Source organism: Hydractinia symbiolongicarpus, chromosome 10, assembly GCF_029227915.1.
Source record: "Hydractinia symbiolongicarpus strain clone_291-10 chromosome 10, HSymV2.1, whole genome shotgun sequence".
Classification (NCBI taxonomy): domain Eukaryota; kingdom Metazoa; phylum Cnidaria; class Hydrozoa; order Anthoathecata; family Hydractiniidae; genus Hydractinia; species Hydractinia symbiolongicarpus.
Window position 1 is genome coordinate 26,260,333 of NC_079884.1, and position 13,658 is coordinate 26,273,990.

Sequence of the window (13,658 nt, forward strand, 5' to 3'; positions counted from 1 at the left end):
CATCCAGCCATTAACGCGCGCCATTAAATCGCCGATGTTTAATGATAACTTTGGCACCTCCGGCAGTTTCCGCGTGAACACTTTTCACATTTTAAAGCGAAGCACAACAATCACTGCAATTGCTGTGGAGAGACAACAAGCGTATAATATTTTTTGTCATTTTAGTTTTTCCAACTCAGTATATCTAAAATTTCGATCAAAAATTAGGGTCAGTCGGGTGACTCTAACACAAAATATTTGTGACGTCCGCCTAATCATTAATAAATAAATACTGACCGGTTTTGATAACGTACTGTGAAATACAAAGCCTGGCTCAAAAGTACAGACCGAGCTTGTGAGGTCTGTGCCCCTGACAAATGGCTTTGTATTTTACAGGGCAGAATCAAAACCGGTCAGTAGCCATTTTATAGCTGAAATCTATTCTCATCTTTAAAACAACAATCAAATTTTGCACATGATTAGATGGAATACCAATACATGGAATCACAGTCCTGATATTTACTTGCGCACGCATCTAAGTGATTATGTAATGCCCGATGCGCACGCAGAAATGGAGGTAAAAATGTAAACAAACTAATCAGAAAAGTTACCTCAATTTCTGCGCGCGCATGAAAAATATGGCACTATAATTGAGTGTATGGCAAATTTTAATCCACAACTACTTAAATTAGAATGTACAGTTCAAATTTTAAAGGGAGAAGAAAACGTTCGAAATTACGTTAAAAACGAACCAACCAAAAAGGGTATTTGTTTCAGTTATTTTAAACCGACTTACCCTTCCAAACATTCCAAGTCAGCTCTTCGTCTGAATCAAATGTCTTTTCGCATGTTACGCAGAAGCAAATTGTATGTTCAGCAGTGGCTTTTACTTCTACTTTTTGCTCATGAGCAATCAGAGCTCTTACAGCCAACGTTCCATGTGATCCAGATGTTGGAAGCCCACGCTGGGAAAGGAAAAATTGAAGTTCAGCCATAGAAAGTTCTAAAAAATTCTGCAAACATTTAATATCTTTAACCGAAGCCATAAAGCTCACTTGATTTAACTTTTTAGCTTTTTTAATTAATTTTTTTGTGTAAAATATATAAGAATTGATTAAAAATTAACTTGTATAAACAGAAAAACCACGCCACCACATAAACTTCGCATCCCTGCTAGCAGCGGTGTTGTATTTTGTCATAGTGATTACCCAGAATGCTTTGCGCAACCGTGAAAGATCTATTACGTCTACCGTTAATGATCGATTAGGCCCCTGGGGGCTTATTTGTCAAAATGGGTTTTGGGGGACGGGGCTTATTTGGGAGGGGCGTGGCGGGGGGTTAAATGAGAGGGGACTTATAAAATTATGCAAAAGTCTTAGTGTGCTAAAAAATAAAAACAACAATTTTAATAAACACAACATATATTTCTAAAAGTATAATAAAAACAAACACTAATCGATCTCAATATCACTATTGCCTTCTTCGTCCTCGTCTACGATCGTCTCTAAGGGAGCCGCATCAATCATTTCCTCCGGCATCTGGGATAAATGGGTTGTCTTCCGTCTCGTTTACCAGTTGTATTTGTTCATTGAGCATTGAGGGTATTTCGAACTCGTTGGGTGAGCGCAGAAGAACACAAGATGTGAAATTGAAAAGGAATATTTAGACTGGTCTCCTAAATTTGCTTCTTTGTATGTGATATTATGATGAACACTGGCAAATCAACGTTTATGCCTTGTTTATCTGCCAACTACACTTGACTTACTGAGAAAAAGCTCTTTGTAGGATGTAAACATATCCAAATTTAGTTTTGCTTCACCCAGTGAACGGCTATCATGAATTGCGTTTCAACATATAAACTACATTGAAAAGGCTTCATTTATTTTTTCCATGAAGACTTTTGTAGTGTTTTCGCAAATACTAAACACGGTAGAGCAACTTTAAAGTAACAATTTCTGCACTTGAAAATTATGAAGTATGGATGACATTACACACTGGTTGTTCACGTTCCAGCTCAAAGATAGAAATTTTGACTATTCTTTCATAAAACCGAAACTAGACATTCAACAATCAAGAGCAAAATTAATATCCCCAAAGTAACTTGTGAGGAATTGACGATTGATGTATGAATACAAAGCATAATAGTGAACACTCATGGTATTTAGGACATACATTGCTTGTAATGTATTCTCTAAGGCTCAAACAAACGGATCATGTCTCGTTGGGTAAGCGCAGTAAAACACAGGATGTGAAATTGAAAATGAATATTTAGGCGTGTCTGCTAAATTTGTTTCTTTGTCTCTGATATTATGATGACCACTGGCGAATCGGCCATCATCCCTTGCTTATCTACCAACTACAAGTGATGTACTGATAAGAATCTCTTTGTGCGAAGATGTCACGATAATTTTTCGTTTGTATATAGTGCGAGACCATCATGGCGATGGTAGTCACTTGAACACCGTTTTCCCCAGTTCAATTTAACTGAAAAGTTAGAATATTTTTTGAAACTATTTGTATGAAGCTTAACTGCTGTAAACCCCTGCGCTTCTTAACAGGCTACTACACTCTGCTACAGAGAAATACGCTCTACTACGCTCTACTACAGGTTACTACACTCTACTACAGAGAAGTACGCTTTACTACAGAGAAATACATTCTACTACGCTCTACTACACGCTACTACGCTCTACTACACGCTACTACACTCTACTACAGAGAAATACGCTTTACTACAGAGAAATACATTCTACTACGCTCTACTACACGCTACTACACTCTACTACAAGCTACTACAGGCTACTACACTCTACTACAGAGAAATACGCTTTACTACAGAGAAATACATTCTACTACGCTTTACTACACGCTACTACGCTCTACTACACGCTACTACACTCTACTACAGAGAAATACGCTTTACTACAGAGAAATACATTCTACTACGCTCTACTACACGCTACTACACTCTACTACAGAGAAATACATTCTACTACGCTCTACTACAGAGAAATACGCTTTACTACAGAGAAATACATTCTACTACGCTCTACTACACGCTACTACGCTCTACTACACGCTACTACACTCTACTACAGAGAAATACGCTTTACTACAGAGAAACACATTCTACTACGCTCTACTACACGCTACTACACTCTACTACAAGCTACTACACGCTACTACACTCTACTACAGAGAAATACGCTTTACTACAGAGAAATACATTCTACTACGCTCTACTACACGCTACTACACTCTACTACAGGCTACTACAGGCTACTACACTCTACTACAGAGAAATACGCTTTACTGCAGAGAAATACATTCTACTACGCTCTACTACACGCTACTACACTCTACTACAAGCTACTACAGGTTACTACACTCTACTACAGAGAAATACGCTCTACTACGCTCTACTACACGCTACTACACTCTACTACAGAGAAATTCGCTTTACTACAGGCTACTACACTCTACTACAGAGAAATACGCTTTACTACAGAGAAATACATTCTACTACGCTTTACTACACGCTACTACACTCTACTACAGAGAAATTCGCTTTACTACAGGCTACTACACTCTACTACAGAGAAATACGCTTTACTACAGAGAAATACATTCTACTACGCTCTACTACAGGCTACTACACTTGTGCTTTATGGAGAATAGCACATCATTATCTCCACAAGGCTTGGGAACGTACATAGGTCTAACACATGTTGAATACTATATCTCCTTTATATTCAGGAAGTAATACGTGGACGACTTACCAAATCATGTGAAATTGTTTATTCGGCGACAATATGGTAGACAAGACGCGTGCGCTACTGACTGTTTTTCTGTTGACTGTGATTTATTTTGGTTGTTTCTGTTGGTTGGTTTTATTTCTTTTGATGTGAAGTAAAAAAATTATTTCTTGTGATGATAGTATGTAAGGACTAATTTCTCGTTCCTTTTGTTAATGTAGTTGGCCAGCCATGGAAATCCTCTTAATTAAGCTGTATAGCTTAATTTGGAGATCTCCTAAATAAGCTGTATTATACAGCTTAATTGGGTGACATACATCTAAATTAGGAGGTAAAAAAGGTTTTTCCCTGATTTCTCGAAAAAGGTAAATTTTAGCAGAATCACCGCCGCAGCTCTTTCATCGTCAGTTTGACCACTATATTATAAAAGAAGAACAGTATTTCTAGCGCAAGGGTGCCGATAAGCCGCATACGCCGTAAAAAGTGCGGGCGTTTTCGGGCGAGTTCGGCGTTTTGAAAAAAATTCAAGTACTCGCCTGAAAAAACCCGCATAGACCCGAACAATGCCTGAAAGAAAAAAAAAACAGACACTAATCTATGATTCAAAGAAACTATAAAAATTAAAATAAACTGTAATAGTCTATTTAAGCTGTACTGCATCCTAGTTAGGATGTCACGTCACGTGATACATCCTATTTAAGCGGGATATTTTTAAAACTTCAAATTTAGCGGATCTCTGGGGTGCTACAAAAAAACTAATGTATTGGAGTTGTTTATATGCACGTAAATATTGCATTTATTCAGATAGATAGATGCTAAAATTCAGTTAAATGTGTGTTTTAGACGATCAAAGTTTTGTACATCTTAACTAAGCTGTAAAACGCCTAATTAGACTGTATCATACATCCTAATTAAGCTGACGTCTAAATTAAGCTGTACAGCTTAATTAAGAGCATTTCTATGACTGTTGGCTAGCTATTAGGAATTTTATTATGCTAGACCTAAGATTAAAATTGCCTTTTAATTGTTTTCTTCTGACTATTATCATCTCTGTTACAAATTTGAGCTTCAGTTGTTTTTTTAACTTAAAGGCGCATAATCACACTGATCAAAGAAAATTATGTAACATTTACTTACTTTAAATACTTTGAAGTAGATTTGTGAGATCTTCACGCATCCAACTCGGCGAGTCCAATGCTCATCATGTCAATGATGCTGTTCGTGTTGGCCTTTCGAAACTGAATCTAATTTAGTAACAGTGGCTCATCAGGAACAGTAGCAAGAAAGCAATCCAACTTCGACTTAAAAGAGTCTATGCTGCAATCAGATAGGTTGCGTATTGCTTTTGGTAGACCATTAAACAATCGTACTCCTTGAACAGCCAAGCTAGCACAACAAATCTTATAAAATGGCCCTTTCTTCACTACAGGAACAACACATTTTCAACCCAAATGATCATTCGTGTACCATGTGATGCCTCCTTTCCCAGTTTCCTGACCAAAGTTTGGTACTATTTTTTCAATCACTTTCCAGATGTAAATTATGGCATACTGTTCCCTTCTTCTCTCCAGAGAATACAGATTCAATCTTTTTAGTACGTCCAAGTACGAAAAACCTTGAGTTACAAGGATTTTTCTAGTAAAGGTTCTTTGCCCCATTTCTATGTCTTGTATTTGTCCTTTCATTAGTGGAGACCATAACTGGGAACAATAGTCAAGGTGGGGAATAACTAATGATTTCCAAAGAGTCAACATCACATTTTTTTCTCTGCTCTTGAATGTTCGTAATATCCATCCAGTTATCCTGTTTGCCTTTGATATAAGGTTTGAGATATGCTTATTAAATTTGCAATCATTCGACATTATAACTCCTAAGTCCTTCACAGTGATTTTTTTGTTAATCTTTTCTGACGTTTTACTTAGATATACAGAGAGTGGTTTCAAAGACTCAATCTTTCCATAACTTAAGTGCTCGAACTTACACCCATTGAGTTTCATATTATTTTCAGTTGTCCACTTATAAATTATATTTAGATCACTTTGGAGTTTAAAGGTGTCCATGAGGCCATTAATCTCAATCAGAATTTGTGTGTCGTCTGCAAAGCTGGATGCTTAAAAATATTTTAAGTTCTGATTGATATCACCAACCATGATTAGAAAAAGCGGGTATAGATTTTACACCATTGACATAAACATGTTGTATTCTGTCTTTAAGGAATGATTTAATCCATTTTATCAGTTTGTCATTTATACCAAGTTGCTTCAGTTTAGCAACTAAGATGGAGTGGTCCACTTTGTCAAATGCCTTGCTAAAATCTAAGTAAACTGTATCTACATTTGAACCATTTTCAAGAAAGGATAGGATTGTATCATAATGGGTCAGTAGCTGTGATAAACAGGAACGACCTTCTCTAAAACCATGTTGTGAGTTGTTAAAGAGATTGTACTGTACAAGATGATCAACTATGTTCTTTTTTATAACTTTTTTACGATATTTTAACGACATGTGAAGTCAAGGCAACTGGTCGAAAGTTGCCCACTTTGCCTTGGTCACCTCCTTTGAAAATGGTTGATTTATTTCAAACTTCAGCCCAAGAAGAGGATGCTGATGATACTGATGAGCTGCAAACGCCTGCATAAAAGGGCGAGTTTGGGCGGGGTACTTTTCGAATTAAATTGGGGGCTGTCCTTCAAAACCACCCACACTTTCCCAATGTATTCCCGAAATGCAATTCCTTGTTAACATAGTTGACAATATAGTTTACAATAATTGGAAGAAGAAAGGGCTTAAAGAGAGTTAATAAAGAGTTAAGGCGTGACACAAAATTATGTTTGGTTAGTGTCCTCCGCCCGAACGTCCATTGAAAAAAAATGCACTGTTGTGATTTGGGTGTTTTTCTGATTAAAAATTGCCTCTAAACTGAATCAGTGAGCCTTTTTCTTCCTTTTCGTGGCCCTGGGATACACTTCACGATAATTTTTGCGTTTAACAAAACAGAAAATATCAAAAATATATAACATGAAAAATATTGCACATGTATAAACCAGCCTTTGAAATACAATACACAATTCAATCTGAGTAATTGATTTCTACACATATTGCAAGTAAGTAACTTTTTCCTATCGTCAATCACAAAGCATTCTTTATGATTTATATTTTTTTTTCTATTATTTTTCTAGTGTCAAACTTTTCGTTCTTAAATTTTTAAAACACGATCTAACGAAGCTTTTTTATCGCTGTTCTTCGTTCTTATCTTTTAACAACGTGATCTAACAGAGCTTTTCTGTCGCCGCTTTTCATCCTTAAACTTTTAAAATGCGATCTAAAAAAGCTTTTCTATCGACGTTCTTTGTTCTTAAATTTTTAAATCAAAATCTAAAAAAAGCATTTTTATCGCATTTTGGAAATTTATAAACAAATGGTTTAACATTGCCGTTCCTGAGTAAAAACAATAGATACTTAAATCTTGGTTAAATTTTATTTTCTTTCATTGATCTCTTGGCGTATATAGCAACTAAATACAACAATGGGACACACATAGTTCACATGAGCTAATTAAATTTTGCGATCAAGACATGAATTCTATTGTTTTCAACATGCAAAAATGGCTTATGTATTTAACAATAGGTTAACAATAACAACGAAAGTTCTGACGCTACCGGAATCTCATTCAAGGTGATAAGTATCGCGTACATATAAAGTTACATTTGGGGGGTACTGTATATATCTGTAAAATTTATGAATGGAGCAAGGGAACGTGCACAATCCCTAAATAGCTATTCAAAATATTTGGAAACACCATGTCAGCAAATAGATCTGAAGTACAGGCGCCAAGAACCATCAACAAATCTTTCTCCTTGCCAATCCCTTTTGATCCAGTATCAATTGTAAAAGAGACATACTGTAAGCTTGATCGCGAGATTGGTTTTTGAATGGTTCAATAATATCGGTGTTAAATCACGGTATGTTTATTTTATGTAGCGAACGTAGTTTTTCTTGTTCAATAGTTCTCGGCGAGAAAGTGCTCTCACCAGGAAAATGTTCTGACATTTAGCTTTTGACTCTCTTCAAAAATTTGTACCCAGAAATATGTAATAAAAACGTATATTTTAGCTTGCAGATATACCAATACAATGCTGGTTCCTCAGTCTTAAACTTGTGCTATTGAGAGAGAAATCCGAGAAAAGTACAAAAATATGTCACGCCTGCTATTAGAAGAAATTTGGTACACTTTGTCACTGGAGCATTAAGTGAGTAAGAACTTAACATTTATGTTCTGTTTCAAATTTTTGCAGTCTAATGCGTGAGTATTAATTTGCGCGAAAGGTAATGCATAAATAAATGTTTGCTCATGTTAGGTCAAGAACAACTACGGATGAGTTATTCACGCAATATATGGCACTACCTGATGATGGGGAGGAAAAGACTGCTATTTTTATGACCTGAGAGGAGCAAGTGGCAGGTCTAATGGTGAATCGTTTAAAATATGCTACAATGAACTTGATAGTATGTTGGAAGATGTTGAAGAAAGGAGGCATGGATTAGCCATCCACATGCCATTTGCTATGTTTGTTCCTGAAATGATCAGGAAGGTAATATTATTATTTATATTTGATGTCTTCTGAATACTTCGAACTGTGTATCTGCGTTTTTACACAAATTGGTCTCAAAAACGTTCACATTTTTTCAATAATGTAGGTTAAAGATTAGAAGAAGCTGGAAAGGGTGACGCAAAAATACCCAGAGAAATGACAGCCAGGTATCAATTTATACCTCACACTACATCAATTCATACTTTCTGTTAGATATTAGTATAGGCTTTCATTGTTAACTATAGTTACACTTTTTTTTAATAAGAAACCAATCTATAAGAAAACCTCAGTCCAACATTGACAAACTTGTTAGCCGGTGACAGCTGCAGCTGTTGAAACACAGCCAAAAGTAAACTCGCTTGCTCATGACATGATAATGTCTCAACAAAAATAAATTATTTTGTGTGTTTCAGTCACTTGCGATCATGGTGTGTGGCGAACAAACAGCATTCAAGGCTGATATTCCTAGATGATAAAGCCACAGTATCCGTTGGTGAGTCAGGTACGCCATAATCTGCAACAAGCCATAACAAGCGAGCATTCACAACAAAAAATGTGGTATTGGAAGTGTCTGACCACAACTATCACGTAGTTAATACACCTTCCATGCAATTGGTCTGCCATACACCAGATAGCCCATGATGAGTGTCGCTGAAAGATGCTGTTTTCAAATCATTAGAACCCCTCCATCATGTCATTGAAATACTGAAAGTTCCTGACAACGTAACTGGTCAACACAAGCCATTTCTCCTTCAATGTTCAGTGATGGTGGTTTTGATCATAATATCAGCCACTTGTTTGCTCAGTGTTGTTTGCTAGCCTTGTTTTGACTCAGAGATTTCAATATTTTAAACGGTGGCAGATGTGCTCCATGTCGAAGCTACATGAATCCTGCTGAGCGCTGCATGTCATCATCATCATCATTCATCATACTCGCCTTAACGTCCGTTTTCCATGCTAGCATGGGTTGGACGGGGTATATTAATGACCCTCTTCCAATCTGATCTAGACTGTGTTAGATCTAAACTCAACTTCCTCTCTATCAAGTCGTCCTTATAACCTCCTGCCAAGTCTTTCTCGGTCTGCCTCTGGGCTTTGCCCCAGGAACTATCAAGTCTCTACACTTTCTTACCCAATTATCCTCCTCCATTCTTTCCAAGTGCCCCAGCCAATTCAATCTTCTTATCTGGATAACATCTTTAATTCTACGGAGACTTAGCCTGCTTCTTAGCTATCTAGCTAAATTCCGTCTAAGCTGGTTTGCGCGTGCATTGTGGCTGTGAAGAAATCATGGCAGATTCACAATAGAAGCTACTAATGTCATACATACTGTATACAGGATATACAGGCAGTATGTCCTGTATGCAGTACCTGCAAAGAAGGAAAAGAAGATATTTGCCCAGAAAAGTCAAAAAGACCAGGAAATGGACCAAAAGCTCCTACAAACCACACCACTGCAGCTACTCCAGCACCATCTATACCATCTACTCCATCTTCTGTGAAAATTGACATGGTGGTGGAACCGGTAGATACAAAACAAAAAATACAATGAATGTCAACATTTAAAAAGAAAGCCGAAAATAGCAGAGTCGAGGCTGATGAAGAAATGGCTTCTAATCACGACAGTGAAGAGTGTGTTGTTTGTAAGGATGACGATGACGCAAGTAGAAGTCGGGTTATCAACTGGGTTTCTTTTTTGTTTCGATGACCTAAAAAGAAAGTAAATAAGAAATAAGAAAGTGAAAATCGTTGCTACTTATTTTTACGCTTGATATCTCTCACGCAATAGAAAGAACAATCTTCAATTGGCGCGTTTGTAAAAGTACTTTAACAGCCTTTTTATGCACTGTAAGTAATGTTAATTTTTGCAAGGTGGTGGGGGTTACACCAAATCTCTGGAATGGCAGAATTTTGCCGGCGTAAAAAGGCCCGATGAGGTATTTGAGTGGATGATTAAACATGATGGCACCTGACTTCGACTATGCGAGATGTTTAGCAAAATAATATAACCTTTTTTGAAAAAAATGTATCTTTTTTTTAGGGCCTACCGACAAAGCGAACCTTTTCCAAACCCTCAAAAGAATACTAACCAAAATTTTTTTTTGTCACGCCTAATAAAGTTTATATATAAGTTATTTATGAAGTAAATTTTATGAAAAGCAGTTCTACTTTATGAAAAGCAGTTAAGAACTTCGCTACCACATAGTAAGTTTATTTTAATTTTTGTAGTTTTTTTAATCATTTGTGTCTGTTTTTCTTTTTCTTTTTTCACACATTGTTCAAGTCTATGCGTGTTTATACCTGCACTTTTTACGGCGTATGCGGCTTATTGGCATCGTTGTAGCCTGAGTTACTTCTTAAAATTTGATGCTGTTTTTTTTTTATCTTTATCTGTAAAAGATGGCATCAATTTAATTTATTTTTATTCCATTTAACATAAACAAAGAAGAAGAAATCATAGCACATCAAAGCAAGAAGGTGCCGACTCGCTGAAAGCGCCGTATATGGTCAGATGAGGTAATCATTCCACACTGGCAACTTTTCCGCACTTCCGTTTTTTCCTCGCTTGGATGCTTTTCACATGTTATATTATACATGCTATTAAAAATATGAGTTTTGTCACCTTTTTTCATGGATTTTAGAGAAAATATCGGTTAAAACAACAGAAAACCCATTTTTAGATACGTATTGTAATCATTCCGCACAAAATCTTAGTTATGAATTATACTGAAATCGTTGCTTCTATCCCAAATACTTGTGATTACAGCTTTGTGTTTGCAATGCTAACCCTGACTATACAAAAATTCATGCTACATGCTGCAACTGTTCCGCACCTGCTATTTTACAAACATTTCATTGGTAAATATAAGAGTTTGAATGCCATGCTATAAATTTTCGTAACTCTACGATCTCATTCTTTTTCTGCATAGAACTAGAGAAGAGTAAACTATTGTTTAGCTGTTCGAAGTACTTTTACGTCTTAATAATAGAAATAACGAAAACCTATATTTCCTACATTATTTTAAGACAAAAAAACGTCATAGGATAAGTGAACAAAACAGCGCGAAAATTTAAGAAAAGGCAAGTTAAGCTTCGTAACAACTGGACAGAACAAGACATTCAAGACGCTCTTCACAAGTTAGATTTGGTTCCTGGAAAGTCGATATGTGGTGTTGCCGCCCAATATGGCCTTAAGGAATCAATGCTCCGAAGATTTGGGCAAAGGTGGTTGCAGGTAAACCAATGTCTTTTTGCAGTGCTAATTGACGTAGAATACAAAATAACTAGTTGGTAGCCCATAAAAAAAATCCATAGGTTCGCCTTTCCTTCTATACCTCGATACTTGCGCAGCTAGGCTACCATTTTGAGTGTCAGACAGACAGACGTATACGGGTGTTATATTATAGGTACTGAAAAGCATGTCAATTATGTAGGTGCGACACAGAGACAGAAGCTCAATTAGCTGATTGCATTACCGTGATTTGCAACCTAGGGTTTAGTTCCACATAACACGAAGTAATTGTGAGTGCAACGTTATTGAGGTTACTAATATGAACCTTGCTTTGCCAAATAAATAACAACCTAATCTTGTGTTTAGGATGTTGTCCATGATAACATTGTTGCTAACAACATAAATTGTCTACAGTTCAAGAATAGACGGCCAGACTTAATTTGGATGAAGAACTTCATAAAGGGAAATAGCCTAAGCCACAAAAAAGCGGAAATGATTGACAGCGCAAGGAAAGCAAACACGTCCAACCCCTTCATCATTTGTGACTTTAACAGTCAAGTTGATGAGGTATATACTGTCTGACGCATAACCTATTATTATTACTTCAAATTTGAAATTTCATTGTATATAAGCAGTCTCCTTGTGTTTCCAGTATTATATACTTACTTACCTTTCCGTATTAGATATTGAGAACACATCCAGATCTTGATGCTAGCCGTATTTGGAACTGCGACGAGTCCAGTTTTCCTACTGATCCATAGCAAGAAAAGTAGTATTGGTTAAAGTACATAGTGGACTCTTCTTTTACAACAAATTCTGACTTTTTATTGTTTAAAATAATTAATTTTATTAATTCTAGGGTCAACGAGCTACAAAACTTTGCTTCGAAGCCGGTCACGAAAATGTTACTATACTCGCAGTGTGTAGTGCTTCAGAAGTCTTCTTGGATCCAATGATTGTTTTCAAAACCAAAAGCATGCAACAATCTTGGTTCGAAGATAAAACCCTTCCAAATACATACTACGGGAAATCCGAAAATGATATGCAATGATATTACAGTGCTGTCCTGATATCACAAACCTAAAGGAAAGGGCAAAAAAGCTCGTAAAATGGCAAGTATCAAAGGGTTTTTTGAGAGTTTTTTAAGGAAAAGGGCAGAATTTAGTTCGTGATATCGAGAGTTCTTACCCAACCGAATGCAAAATAAAATTCTGTTAGGGTAGATGGAAACTAACACATTCGCGGAATGGTTCGACTACTCTGTAAATTTTGTAACATACCATTGCTCATGATGGCCATTTAACACATGTGTCCAACCAAGTAATCCGACTGGCAGTTGAGGAAAATATCGTACTGTTGAAATTTCCTTAGCACGTTACCGAAGTAATGCAACCTTTGGATATGTCTTGTTTCAGGCCTCTTAGACGCTTATGGGTAAAGTTTTACATCAACGCATCAATGAGCAGGGAATTAAAAATTCATTAATGAAGTCGGAGTTTGATGAAGCCTAAAAATGCCATCAGTGGTTTTGTGACAACAAGTTTATTACTTTAATGATGGTTTAGATCTCACCTTTAAAATCCATTTCTACAATACTGTATTTTGATTATTATACACTTAGGTATTTATCCTGTCAATCCCGAAAAATAGCTAAAGGATCACTTAGACCCAAGACTTCTGCGAAAATACGAAGTCTGAAAGCAGTCTGGAGAACCTTTGGACTGGGGCAAACTGGTTTATTTGGAAACCAAAATGGGAACTTGGCCCTACTGAAGTAACAACAACCCTAACCAGCAGTGTTAAAATCTTTCAAGAGGCGTTCCTTGATTAGGTAAAGCCACCAAAAAGCACAATCAACTTAAAAGACGAAAATTAGACGTCAGAGGAAAGTTAAATTTGATGTTGCTTTATTTTACTTTGGTGTCACTCGCCTTCTGTTGCCCTACATTGCTTAATATTTTTTTGAATCTAAAAAATGAAAGACATGGATTTGTAAAAACATTCACCTTTAACAATTTAGGTAATTATGCAAAAGGAATTTCTGGAGGAGATGGAGCGAAAAGAACAAGAACGGAGGGAAAAATAAAGCAAACCGAAGGG